The sequence below is a fragment of the Salmo salar genome, chromosome 22 (assembly GCF_965601325.2).
Source record: "Salmo salar chromosome 22, fSalSal1, whole genome shotgun sequence".
Taxonomy (NCBI): Eukaryota; Metazoa; Chordata; class Actinopteri; order Salmoniformes; family Salmonidae; genus Salmo; species Salmo salar.
Genome location: NC_138312.1, coordinates 28,832,784 through 28,847,128, shown reverse-complemented (window position 1 = coordinate 28,847,128; position 14,345 = coordinate 28,832,784). Strand labels below are relative to the sequence as shown.

Sequence of the window (14,345 nt, the reverse complement as noted above, 5' to 3'; positions counted from 1 at the left end):
TAAATGACAAACTGACCGTTTGCTTCTACACTTTTGTTCTTGTTTTGTTCACTTCTGTAAATTGTTTTAGTTCAACATGCTTTTTACAGGTTTACATGCTACTTATCTTGGAGTGGTGCAGCCGTGTGTGTATGTTTGAGAAGTAGGAAGCGTTTATAATGTGAGACAATAAAATAAAACAAATATCTCTAGTCGCCTTGTCTGTGTTTCCTTAGCCCTGGAAAACTAAGCTTCTCACAAGTCAACACGGGCTGGGTCCGTGACACAAGTGTTTGAGGTAACAGGGCCTGCCCTAGCCTTTTGGGGGCCCTAAGCAAGATTTGGTTGGTTAATTGAGTGACTGACATAAGAGAAAACGCTGATGCACAACTATATTTCAAAATTGCACCTTGTGTATTCATTTTACTAATCTAACTCAACAGTAAATTGAGACCCTGACGGAGTTCAGCCAAAAAATTCACTTTTTATCTAGCGATGAGGAATAACCCCCACACCTTGCTCACAGAGCAACACCATCTGTCCTCATGTCATTGCTCCACCTGAGTCACACAGGTCATTGTCTACATTAAAGCTCTTTATAAGACACTGGGAGCAGTCAAGGATCCAGCAGGATACCAGCTGACGTGAGTTTATAGAAGCAGCATGTCAATGGAGGAGGCTTTGGTCTCAGCATGTTCATGGCTTTACACTGTGTCATGGTCAGACAGCATTTAGAAAGACAAAGACATGAACAAGCACTGATTTGTCAATACACAAACAAGCAAAGTTAACATCTACTCTCCAACTCCTAGTTTATGAATGCCACAGTCATTCAGACAGCTACTGTCAAACATTTCCCAGTTCTAACATACAAAAATAAATGTTAAATTCATAATTCCAAACAGCTGATTTCTGGGTGCATAGACTATTGTAAGTATCTAAAGCCAGCTAAATCTGAATCAACCGTCTGAGTTTGTGTTTGATCTGAGGGTGGATACTGGGTAAGAAGGGATTGTCTTTGGGTTGAACTTGACTGTCTCTGGGTGTTGACGAGAGGAGGAGAAAGTCTGGATCAATTCCAGTGGTTGCTGCCTGTCCTCCAGGCATTTTAAAAAGTTGGGTCATTGCTGTGTTTCCCTTTACTCTGTCTTTTAAAAATACAATTATCAGTCTTCATCTCTCTGTCCCTTGTTTCATCCTCACGGCCTCCATCACTCGCTTGAAGGCTTCTCTGTCATGGCGATTTCCTTACTAGCACCTTTGGCTGTAGAGAGAAATACATGAGACCGTTTTAGTTTACAAAAATAATTTCCTCATAACCTGTGTGTGTGTGTGTGTGTGTGTACCTGCTAGTAGGCCGAGGAACACAGTGAATCCGATGCAGGATGAGATCATACTAACCAACAGGAAACTATGACTGCCTTTACTGTGGATCAACTGAAGAGAGAAACACATTACAACTACAGTGTACACCAGGGTTCCCCAACTAGCGGCCCGCGGGCCAAATTTGGCCTGCATGTGGTTGTATTTGGCCCCCAAGATTTCAATTATTATTGAACATAAAAGACTAAAACCAACAGGAAATCAGCTCTGAGTGATTTTAATTTTGGAAACCTGTTCCTAAGTATTCCCACACCTAATAGAGAAACAAGTGATTGTATTCAAAATGTAAGAAACGTTTGAAAATATTGTTTTAGTAAAATATTATATCTGTTTGGGCTTCTTGCGGTCAATTTGCAATCTACAAATTATTTGTCATTATGTTCTGGCCCCCCGACCATCCGCTCAATAAAGAATCATCCCGTGACGGAATCTAGTCGATGATCCCTGGTATACACAGTCTATTCATAAAAAGCAGTCACACACACACCCTCCTGTGTTCCTTACCTGTCCTGTGAGAAGCTGCAGAACCATCTCTCCTGTACCAGCACTGGTCACCAGGACTGTATTGACACAACCTGAGGCAGGGAGAGGAGACTATCTATATAATCTCAAATACAAACATTCTTACTGTGTGTGTACCTTTATAGTTGACCATATCTTCTGTGAGGGCCACCATGCAGGGGAACACACTGCTGATGAAGAGGCCTAACACACACATCCCCATAAAGATGAACACATGGCTGGAGTACAGGATCAACAGCAGACACTGCACCACTATCACCCCCACTTGAAATAGAGGGAAGGGCAGGAGAGAGGTACGGATATTTACTTTGGTTATCATATGTTCATGCCCTTCTCTCTAAATACAGTTGTAAGGAGGACATCAGAATATTTACCATGTGTAATCTACCTCTAAATGCTTGTTTTTGCTGTAGCATACCTGGACTTTGAATAACATTCTACTGCATTTATTTATGACTTTATTTGAATTCAAACTGGGTTTCGTGCTCTTCACATTGTATGTGTGTGTGTTGTACGTGTGTGCAATAAAAACCTCTATGTAACCACCTGACTGTTTTAAAATATACACCAATCTCAAATATCTGATCATCTCTCCAATAATGTCTTTCTCAGACGCATCATATAAAGCCGTTTCACTTCTCACTTCAACACTCACACACTACTAGTTTACAAAAACAGAAGTGTGTCTGTACCAGGCTGACATTGATTAGTCATTGTTGTGTTTATCTGTATGACAGATATATAGATGCCAGTCTGCCCGCGGTGACAGATGCCCAGAACACACTGGTCAAATAGCCAGCCATCTTGTGTGGCAGAGAGAGGGGAGGAGGCTGCGTAGGTATAAATGAATCCTGTGTAGAAACCCTGGGTTAAACAAACATGAATTAGTAGTTTGACAGTGAGCAGTCGTGTGTGTGTGTGGCAAAGTTCAGTCTCACAATGATGCGGTCGGTGATGAAGAGCACGGCTCCACCCAGAATGTAGAGGAAGTAAGAGGCGGGGCAATCCTTCATATTATCATAGTTATAGCAGCCAAGCAAACCCCCGTGACCTGGATTTATAGTACAGAATGACATGTTTAGTTCAGGGTTCTTCAACCTCAGGCCTGGACAGCTACAGAGTGTTCAGGCTTTTATTCCAGCCCAGCACTAGCCATGTTTTAGTTGGTGAGACATTTGGAGTTGGGGCTGTAGTGTCTATGGGGTTCTACCCTGGTAGCTGTTGTGGATATTTAAGGGGGGGGGGGGGTCTTACATTGGGTTGGGTGAATGTGTGAGGTGTCTTACCCTGTGGTGGTGTGAGGGGAGTATTGTTAGACTTACCCCTGGGTTGGGTGAGGGAGTATTGTTAGACTTACCCCTGGGTTGGGTGAGGGGAGTATTGTTAGACTTACCCCTGGGTTGGGTGAAGGGAGTATTGTTAGACTTACCCCTGGGTTGGGTGAGGGGAGTATTGTTAGACTTACCCCTGGGTTGGGTGAGGGGAGTATTGTTAGACTTACCCCTGGGTTGGGTGAGGGGAGTATTGTTAGACTTACCCCTGGGTTGGGTGAAGGGAGTATTGTTAGACTTACCCCTGGGTTGGGTGAAGGGAGTATTGTTAGACTTACCCCTGGGTTGGGTGAGGGGAGTATTGTTAGACTTACCCCTGGGTTGGGTGAGGGAAGTATTGTTAGACTTACCCCTGGGTTGGGTGAGAGGTGTCTTACCCTGGATGTTGTGGTCCTGTTGGTTCTTCTCCTTGTCCAGCAGACGAGGGCTTTGGTTGGAGCAGGGAAACAGCCGCTCACGGTACATCAACAAATACACTGCTACAGCTACAGGCAGCTAGAGAAAGAACATACACAATTGAAAATATTAAATAAAAAAAGCTCTGTGACTCGCTGGTTATTGTCTATTTAAAAGAGCCATCTATCGCAGTGATCTATAGGAAGCTTTCCCCGCGGTACAATCTCCCTTTGTTTTGTTATTCAAATCAACCAGCCACTACTGCTAACCTGCAGCTACTGTATCAACCACAGCTACAACAACATTCTAACTGCTAACAAAGTGCTTATACACTTACATCAATAAAAAGACATGATCCAGAATGCGTAGGAGATGTTGGTGGTGATGATGATGCCCTGTGTGTGGAGATGGTAGTGGTGGGATACATTGTGCAGTGGGGTTGTCCCTTTGCCTGCCAGGGAGCTGCGAAGGTGATGGAGGTCAGTGGAGGAGTTGGCTGTCATGTTTCCCCCCCCAGAACACAACTCCCTTCAGACAGGAAAGGGTCTGCTACCAGGGGACTCACCAACACACCCAGCCCTATGAAGAATTGTAGGACCTGAGGAGGAGATAGGAGGGGAGAATCATTATGGTGCAATTTGTGATTAAAATACCCCCTCCCCCTCTCACTTTCTCCTCCCCTCCATCCCCCCTCCCCCTCTCTGACCTGTAGGAACACTGCTGAATCTTTCTGGTAGAGTTTCACCAGCTGCTGGTTGGCAATGGTGTCAATCACCCCCATCGCCATGCCAGATATTGCCATGGCAACGGCAAGCATCAGCACATGGTGGCATAGTGGGATTATGGCAAAAACCACAGAGATGACAAGACTAGAGATGAAGAGAGCAGAGAGGGCGCAGCGGAGCCTGGGAAGAGGAGGTCGAGAAGGGGAGAGAGATATTAGAGCACTCTTTTGGGTAACAGGGTAACAGTGGCTTTGGGAAAGAGAAATTAAAACAGTTAATAATTTATAGCTCCCTCTGTTTAAGTTTGTCATGACTGTCCTGTGAGGATCAGACTGGGCCAGATCAGCTTGGCAATGGCTGACAGTAACCAGACCTTCTCTTACCCACAGGAGAAGGGAGGAGGGAACTGGTGTGGGGGTTTTGACACCTCACGCCCTGTTGTAAGTTTAAGTAGAAGAGGATTCTCTTTTCCCCTCCAGTATTGGTGAAAGGAATGTCCTTTGTTAACCTGTTAGGGCTAGGGGGCAGTATTGACACGGCTGGATAAAAAACATACCCGATTTAATCTGGTTTCCACTCCTACCCAGTAACTAGAATATGCATATACTTATTACATATGGATAGAAAACACCCTAAATGTTCTAAAACTGTTTGAATGGTGTCTGTGAGTATAACAGAACTCAAATGGCAGGTCAAAACCTGAGAGATTCCTTTACAGGAAGTGGCCTGTCTGACCATTTGTTGAACTTCTTTTCCATCTCTATCATTTACTAAGGATCTCTGCTCTAACGTGACACTTCCCACGTCGTCCATAGGCGCTCAGAGCCCGGGAAAAAACAGAATGTCGTCATTCCAGCCCCAGGCTGAAACACATTATCGCCTTTCTCAAGTGGTCGATCAAGGGACACTGGCTTATGCGCGTGACCCCGACCGCCCCCGCCTTTGGGATTTTTTCCTCTGTTTGCCGAAAAGGAGATTCCCTGTCGGAATATTATCGCTTTTCTACGAGAAAAATGTCGTAAAAATTGATTTTAAACAGCGGTTGACATGCTTCGAAGTACGGTAATGGAATACTTAGAATTTTATTGTCACGAATTGCGCCATGCGCGTGACACTTCTTTACTATTTCGGATAGTGTCTGGAACGCACAAACAAAACGCCGCTATTCGGATATAACGATGGATTATTTTGGACCAAACCAACATTTGTTATTGAAGTAGCAGTCCTGGGTGTGTATTCTGACGAAGACAACAAAAGGTAATGAAACTTTTATAATAGTAAATATGATTATGGTGAGTGCTAAACTTGCCGGGTGTCTAAATAGCGAGCCCGTGATGCCTGGGCTATGTACTTAGAATATTGCAAAATGTGCTTTCACCAAAAAGCTATTTTAAAATCGGACATATCGAGTGCATAGAGGAGGTCTGTATCTATAATTCTTAAAATAATTGTTATGCTTTTTGTGAACGTTTATCGTGAGTAATTTAGTCAAATGTTAGCGAATTCCCCGGAAGTTTGCTAGTTCTGAACGTCACATGCTAATGTAAAAAGCTGGTTTTTGATATAAATATGAACTTGATTGAACAAAACATGCATGTATTGTATAACATAATGTCCTAGGGTTGTCATCTGATGAAGATCATCAAAGGTGAGTGCTGCATTTAGCTGTCTTCTGGGTTTTGGTGACATTATATGCTGGCTTGAAAAATGGGTGTCTGATTATTTCTGGCTTGGTACTCTGCTGACATAATCTAATGTTTTGCTTTCGTTGTAAAGCCTTTTTGAAATCGGACAGTGTGGTTAGATTAACGAGAGTCTTGTCTTTAAATGGCTGTAAAATAGTCATATGTTTGAGAAATTGAAGTAATAGGATTTTTAAGGTTTTGAAAATCGCGCCACAGGATAGCAGTGGCTGTTACGTAGGTGGGACGAATTCGTCCCGCCTAGCCTAGAGAGGTTAACAGACTGTTTCCCGCCAAAACTCTAACACGTTCAAAAAAGTGAATGGTCAGTGGGGAACTATTGACTGTTTTATAGCTGTTATAGGTAAAGACCTTATAGAATTTAATTCGGGAGATGGTAACTCTTTAAACAACCTCTTCCGTGGTGCCCCAAATTCCTAATGAGTTAATTGTTACATCATTAATAAAAATGTTTAAAAAATAATAATAAAAAATTAAAATTAAAAAAAGAATTGGGTAACAATTAAACATAGTTAGTGGATTAAATAAATAAACAGTCATCAGATTAATGAAAGTAAAGTTCCGACAAGGTAATTGAGCCCCCTTGCTGGCCCTCTCTCTCTCCACTTCTAGTCACATCTGGTCTCCCATCCAGGAAGTGACTGTGCCCAGGCCTGCTTAGCTCTCCCTCTCTGGCCTTAACCCAGGGCTAGAGGTAGGGTAGCTGAGTGGCTGTTTCTCCAGCTCTACTAGCGTGGGCAGTACTGTAGCAGGAATATCACCTTTACCCAATCCCCACTGATAAATGCTACGCTCGTATTTACCCTGTTTGTCAGAGTTTCAGACCCCCTGAGGCACCTAGTGTACAGCAAGCCCCGCCTTATCTCCACCTCTGCCCTGCCAACTTTCCACTCTCTCGCTCTGTGAGCTGGTTTGAGAACTAACATTCCATTAGACTGGGTCCCTAATAAACACAGCAAGTTGCAGTTAACACCAGAATATGTACATCTCTCTTTTTCCTCTCTCCCTCCCCAACACCAGAATATGTTACATCTCTTTTTCTCTCTCTCACTACCTCTCAATCGCTCTCTTCCCATCGCTCACTCTCTCTCCCTTCCTGTTTCTCTCTACTCCCCTTCTCCCTCACTCCCTCTGTTTTTATGTTTTCTCTTCAGTGCTCAGCTCTGATACAGGTGTATGTGTAATTAAACCCCAGTCATGTGGCAGTGGCACTAACTCAGAAAACGTATTAGAGCAGAACGATTGGACTGGAGATCTGTGAATGTCACACAAGGATAGACAGACAGATTTGGTTCAAACAAACTTTATTGGTATGGGAACAATATTGGCAGTTCTTAGAGTGCAGTCATTTGTTATGTTCTGGGGTGGTGACAGAAGCAAAATACTCAGCTTCCCAATTCATGAGCATCACAGAGACAAATTCACACTCAGCCTCCACAAGGCATTGTTAGCATCTTGGCAACCCCTCCCATATCCTGAACACTAAATACACCCCAATGCCATCCAGTCAGCGCTTTCCCTAATGCAAGAACCAACAGAGCACTCAATTTGTGCCAAGGACTATCACACTTTTAAACAAAAGCAAAGCACTTTAAGCCTTGGCTGGTCTATCAAGTCTGTGGTATAATTGTAAATTCTTGACTTGGGCAATTCCAAGCCAGCAGAATTTTTGGGGGCATCTCAGATTGCTCTGGTAATTCTCATATAGGAACGTCATTGGTAGGAAAGAGTTTAAACAACTTCCACTGCATTTCAGCCCTGCCACAAAAGGACCAGCTGACATCATGTCAGTGATTCTCTCGTTAACACAGGTGTGAGTGTTGACGAGGACAAGGCTGGAGATCACTCTGTCATGCTGATTGAGTTCAAATAACAGACTGGAAGCCTCAAAAGGAGGGTGGTGCTTGGAGTCTCTTTTCTCTGATGAATCCCCTTTCCGATTGTTTGGGGCATCCGGAAAAAAGCTTGTCCAGAGAAAACAAGGTGAGCGCTACCATCAGTCCTGTGTCATGCCAACAGTAAAGCATCCTGAGACCATTCATGTGTGGGGTTGCTTCTCAGCCAAGGCAGTGGGCTCACTCACAATTTTGCCTAAGAACACAGCCATGAATAAAGAATGGTACCAACACATCCTCCGAGAGCAACTTCTCCCAACCATCCAGGAACAGTTTGGTGATGAACAATGCCTTTTCCAACACCTTGCCATTAGGCAAAAGTGATAACCAAGTGGCTCGGGGAACAAAACATCGATATTTTGGGTTCATGGCCAGGAAACTCCCCAGACCTTAATTTTACATTTACATTTAAGTCATTTAGCAGACGCTCTTATCCAGAGCGACTTAATCCCATTGAGAACTTGTGGTCAATCCTCAAGAGGCGGGTGGACAAACAAAAACCCACAAATTCTGACAAACTCCACGCATTGATTATGCAAGAATGGGCTGCCATCAGTCAGGATGTGGCCCAGAAGTTAATTGACAGCATGCCAGGGTGGATTGCAGAGGTCTTGAAAAAGAAGGGTCAATACTGCAAATATTGTCTCTTTGCATCAACTTCATGTAATTGTCAATAAAAGCCTTTGACACTTATGAAATGCTTGTAATTATACTTCATTATCCATATTAACATCTGACAAAAATATCTAAAGACACTGAAGCAGCAAACTTAGTGAAAATTAATATTTGTGTCATTCTCAAAACTTTTGGCCACAACTGTACATGACATGTTGGTGTCATTATACTCCTTATAGTGTTCTCTCAAATATGGAGTATGCCTAGATTCTGAAAAATACATTTTCACAGTCATTTATTCAACATAAAACAATTCAACATATTTATATGCACATTTTTCTGTGGTGTGTTTCCACCATACTGACTTGTTGCGGATAAAAATCAGTGAGTGATGGCATAGTGGACACAAAATGTACATTTTCGCTTAAGTTGTGTTTCCATCGCATTTTTAACTCTACCGATAGTTGTCACAAATAAATAGAAAATGTGCCTTCTCTGGTCTTGGAAAGTGCGCTCTAGCCAACAGCTTGCAGATACAGTGCGGGTAGGCTAGTCAATATGATGATTATTGTGGATAAGAGCCAGAATATTTGTATTTGTCAAACGGCAGTCAGGCATCGACAATCATGTCACCAGAATAAGACCCTTGATATTTATTGGAAAGGAGCGTCAAGATCACCATCCTGTTTAGTTCATCATAACTTATTTCATCTGTAGCCTAATAAACTTCATGGTTTCCCGAGTCGTAGAGGGAGGACCACACACCATATTATGACTCCAAGTCTATTTCGATATGATGGATATTATATCAATATTTGCGCATAAAGGAGTTTTCATGATGATTTCTTGCATAATTCATAATACAGAAACAAAAAAATCCCAGGACCTTGTCTAGTGTATTTTGTTTTGTCGACATTTGGAAAGTTTACAGAAAAAGTCACTGTTTCCATCAGGCCTGTCATGACATTTCTTTTTATCAGACTTGTGGTTGGTTGCACAACCTGTTCCCCGAGCATTTCGTATTATTCGGTACTTATATCTGAGACACTCCATTTCGTATGCTGCGTATTAATTTGTGGCTGTCCATCACCCATTTCATATGATATGTTATGAATTACAATTAGTTTTATATGTTACGAATATGCGAAACATACAATATGTTACGAATTTGCAAAATGTATGATTTATTATGAATTCTAGCCAGGTGGCTAATGTTAGCTAGGCTAGCGGTTAGGAGTTAGGTTTAGGTTAGGGGAAAGGTTAGGTAAAAGGGTTGAGGTTAGCGTTAGGTGAAGGGTTAGCTAAAGGGTGAAGGTTCGGGTTAGGAAATGGGTTAGCTAACATGCTAAGTAGATGTAAAGTAGCAAGTAGTTGGAAAGTTGCGAATTAGCTAAAATGATCCGTGGTGAGATTAGAACTCGCTACCTTTGGGTTGCTAGACCTTCATGTTATACACCTACCCAACCACCCTACTTTAGATTTTACCTTAAGTAACCATCTGTTTTATGTAACGATACCAAACGTAAGATAATGTATCATACTAAATGGAGTGTCTCGATTCACGTACAGAATAACATGAAATGCTCTGAGACCAGGTAGGTACTTTACACTCATAGAAATGTTGGATGGAAACCAAGAGTTTAGCACAACTGTCTTACCCTATATCATAAACCACAATATAAAAAGTGTTGCCAATCCCTCTGCTGCACACCAAAACTAGTGGAGGGACTGCTGTTAATTGCTGTTGCTGAAAAACAAATCCCAGGTTATAGTTTCAAAATCACTTGAAACTAAATTTACTCCAACCCTGGCTGGTACACATTGGCCACACCAGTAGCCAGACATCTGACACTCACGTCTTCTTGAAGAGTCCTTCCAGGGCGCTCCCCAGCAAGAGGGAGAGCTGTTGGGCGAAGAAGACCCAGGTGATCTCCTGCAGAGTGGACTGGGTCTGACACCTCAGGTCCAGGATCGTCGGCCCCAGGAACGCAATACACAGCCCGAAACTAAAGAACACACTCCAGTAGGTCAGGGTGTGCTGCCAGTGGCGCTTGAACAAAGCCCAGACCAGATCATCTACTAACATCTCGTTGTTGCTGTGACGAGCACTGGAGCTGTTAAAGAGAGGGAAACCATCTAATTGAATTGAGACGAAGGTTATAAGGAGACCTTGACGTGCGCCATCAACAAAACCCCTGAAGTTATTTAAATTTGGCTGGCGAAGTTGGGATGCCTGCACATCATTAGTAAATTGAGTTAATAAACTGTTGTTTGTCTTCCAGTTACGTCACACTTCTAGACCTGTCAAACTCGCAGTGCCCTCCCCTGGCGACTGATGTCCATCACTGAACTCAACTGTGCTGCTCGGTAGGAGAGAAGGGCATCTTCCACGCTAGATTTGACTGTTTAGCAATAATCCATGTTATGTGAAGTGCCATTGTCGTTATTTTCCGTGTAATGCATTTTTATGGAATAGTTTTACGCTTGCTGGGTCTGTCTTTTGACTAGTGGTCTGTGTTGCGCCTCCTGTCGGTCTTCCTCAATCGCATTATTATCACGAGATTCATGATCTTACAGTTTTTCTCAATTGTTTACACACAAATACTGGTACTTGAGACACAATGACCACAACATGTAACTCATGCACCAACCCCCTGAACCAATTCTGCTAAACTACAAGCACAATTCCTGCTTTACACTGAAATTGCAGTTCTAAAACACACTTTTTTCAAAACACTACACACAATTCTTTGCATTTGGCACAATTTTCATGCAGAAAATCTCTTGTTTTCACAATGAACACACTGCCATTCAAATATGCACACTGACTCATCACATGGGCAAACACTCGTCACACAGTGTTACAATTAGCAATCAGACCTTTAGCATAAAAGGGCAACAGGTGAGCTCTTCTGTTTTGGAGCAATGGATGCCAATATTGGAAACAGAGGCAGAGCCAGAGGAATGAGAGTAAGAGGAGGACGGGGAGGACGAGGAAGGCCAAGGACTGTAATCTCTGATGAGATCCGAGCCACTTTGGTTGATCATGTGGTCAACCATGGTCTAACAATGAGGGAGGCTGGGCAAAGAGTACAGCTACATTTGAGCCGGTACACTGTAGCATCCATCATCCGGACATTCCGAAATGAGAATAGGTAAGACATCTACTCTCACTAGAAAATTGCAGTACTGCATATCAATACAGTACTCAATGAGTACAGTAGTACAGTATTGCCTGTGGACTGTTCTGTAGGACTGTAAAAATAAAGTATGTTTCAAGTATTTGGGAAATGTATTCCTACTTTGTATTTACAGTATTTGACTATTTGTTTGGCAGAACTGAAAGATTACCAACACAAGGTGGTCAGGAACGTGTTCTGTCTCCTGAACAGGAAACTGAAATCATGAACATGGTCCTAGAAAATAACGCCATAACATTACGGCAAATACAAAGAAAAACAATAGAAAACAATGAGATATTTCAAAATATTGATAGGGTAAGCTTATCAACACTGGATCGTGTCTTGCGCAGAAATAATCTCAGGATGAAGCAGGTCTACAGGGTGCCATTTGAATGCAATTCAGAGAGTCAAAGAATTGCGATATAACTATGTGCAAGTGAGTCTTATACAATCCCACAATTGATGCATACTCTCAACACTGTATAAATTATACATATTTCAGTATTGTAATCATAATGATTGTGCTTCACAATAGTGACCACTCCATGTCTATTTTTGATATTGTCATGTGTGTTTCAGAGAGTCCTTGAGTTAGAGGTGGCTGCAGTGGAGCACCAGTTCATCTTCATTGATGAGGTTGGATTCAACCTCAGAAAAAGACGAAAGAGGGGAAGGAATATCATCGGCCAGCGTGCCATTGTTCAAGTCCCTGGCCAGCGTGGAGGGAACATCACAATGTGTGCAGCGATTACCCACCACGGCGTCATCCATCACCTTGGCCCATACAACACCGCCCATCTGATCACATTCCTGGACACCCTACACAACACATTCATTCCACCAGATCTGGTAGATGGCCCAGAGGAGCTCAGGTACGTTGTCATTTGGGACAAGGTAAGTTTCCACAGGGCTGCTCTGGTTCGTAACTGGTTCACTGCCCACCCACGCTTTTGAGTTGTTTATCCTCTCTAGGGTAGGTGGCACCAAATCGTCCCACCTACGTAACAGCCAGTGTAATCCCGTGGCGCGTTATTCAAAAACCTCAAAAATGCAAAAACTTCAATTTTTCAAACATATGACTATTTTACACCATTTTAAAGACAAGACTCTCGTTAATCTAACCACACTGTCCGATTTCAAAAAGGCTTTACCACGAAAGCAAAACATTAGATTATGTCAGCAGAGTACCCAGCCAGAAATAATCAGACACCCATTTTTCAAGCTAGCATATAATGTCACATAAACCCAAACCACAGCTAAATGCAGCACTAACCTTTGATGATCTTCATCAGATGACAACCCTAGGACATTATGTTATACAATACATGCATGTTTTGTTCAATCAAGTTCATATTTATATCAAAAAACATCTTTTTACATTAGCATGTGACTAGCATGTGACTAGCATTCCCACCGAACACTGCCGGTGAATTTACTAAATTACTCACGATAAACGTTCACAAAAAGCATAACAATTATTTTAAGAATTATAGATACAGAACTCCTCTATGCACTCGATATGTCCGATTTTAAAATAGCTTTTCGGTGAAAGCACATTTTGCAATATTCTCAGTAGATAGCCCGGCATCACAGGGCTAGCTATTTAGACACCCAGCAAGTTTAGCACTCAGAAAAGTCACATTTACTATAAGAAAAATGTTATTACCTTTGCTGTTCTTTGTCAGAATGCACTCCCAGGACTTCTACTTCAATAACAAATGTTGGTTTGGTTCAAAATAATCCATAGTTATATCCAAACAGCGGCGTTTTGTTCGTGCGTTCAAGACACTATCCGAAAGGGTAAATAAGGGTGACGAGCATGGCGCAATTCGTGACAAAAAAAAATCGAAATATTCCATTACCGTACTTCGAAGCATGTCAACCGCTGTTTAAAATACATTTTTATGCCATTTTTCTCATAAAAAAGCGATAATATTCAGACCGGGAATCTGCGTTTAGGTAAACAGACGAAAGAAAATAAAGCATTCGGTCGACTCGGGCACGCGCCTAAGCCCATAGTACTCTGATCGGCCACTTGCCAAAAGCGATAAAGTGTTTCAGCCAGAGGCTGCCTCGATATCGTTCAGCTTTTTCCCAGGCTCTGAGGGCCTATGGGAGCCGTAGGAAGTGTCACGTTAGAGCAAAGATCCTCAGTCTTCAATAAAAAGAGCCAAGATAAAACACAACTTGTCAGACAGGCCACTTCCTGCATGGAATCTTCTCAGGTTTTGGCCTGCCATTTGAGTTCTGTTATACTCACAGACACCATTCAAACAGTTTTCGAAACTTTAGGGTGTTTTCTATCCAAAGCCAATAATTATATGCATATTCTAGTTACTGGGCAGGAGTAGTAACCAGATTAAATCGGGTACGTTTTTTATCCGGCCGTGTCAATACTGCCCCCTAGCCCTAACAGGTTAACTCCCTCCATATTCTCCATTCCTCAATCCTATTGAGGAATTTTTTTCTGCCTGGAGATGGAAAGTGTATGACCGAATTCCACAAACGCGTATACCTCTTCTCCAAGCTATGGAAGACGCATGTGGAGATATAGCAGCTGATGCTTTTCATGGCTGGAATCGCCATGCTAGGCGATATTTCCCCCGCTGCTTGG

General features: G+C 42.5%; 1 pseudogene; it reads right to left on the bottom strand.

Moving 5' to 3' along the window:
• Positions 1–1,190: 1,190 nt before the first annotated feature.
• LOC106583059 (solute carrier family 60 member 1-like) lies at positions 1,191–10,635 on the bottom strand (annotated as a pseudogene).
• Between the last annotated feature and the right edge of the window lie 3,710 nt (positions 10,636–14,345).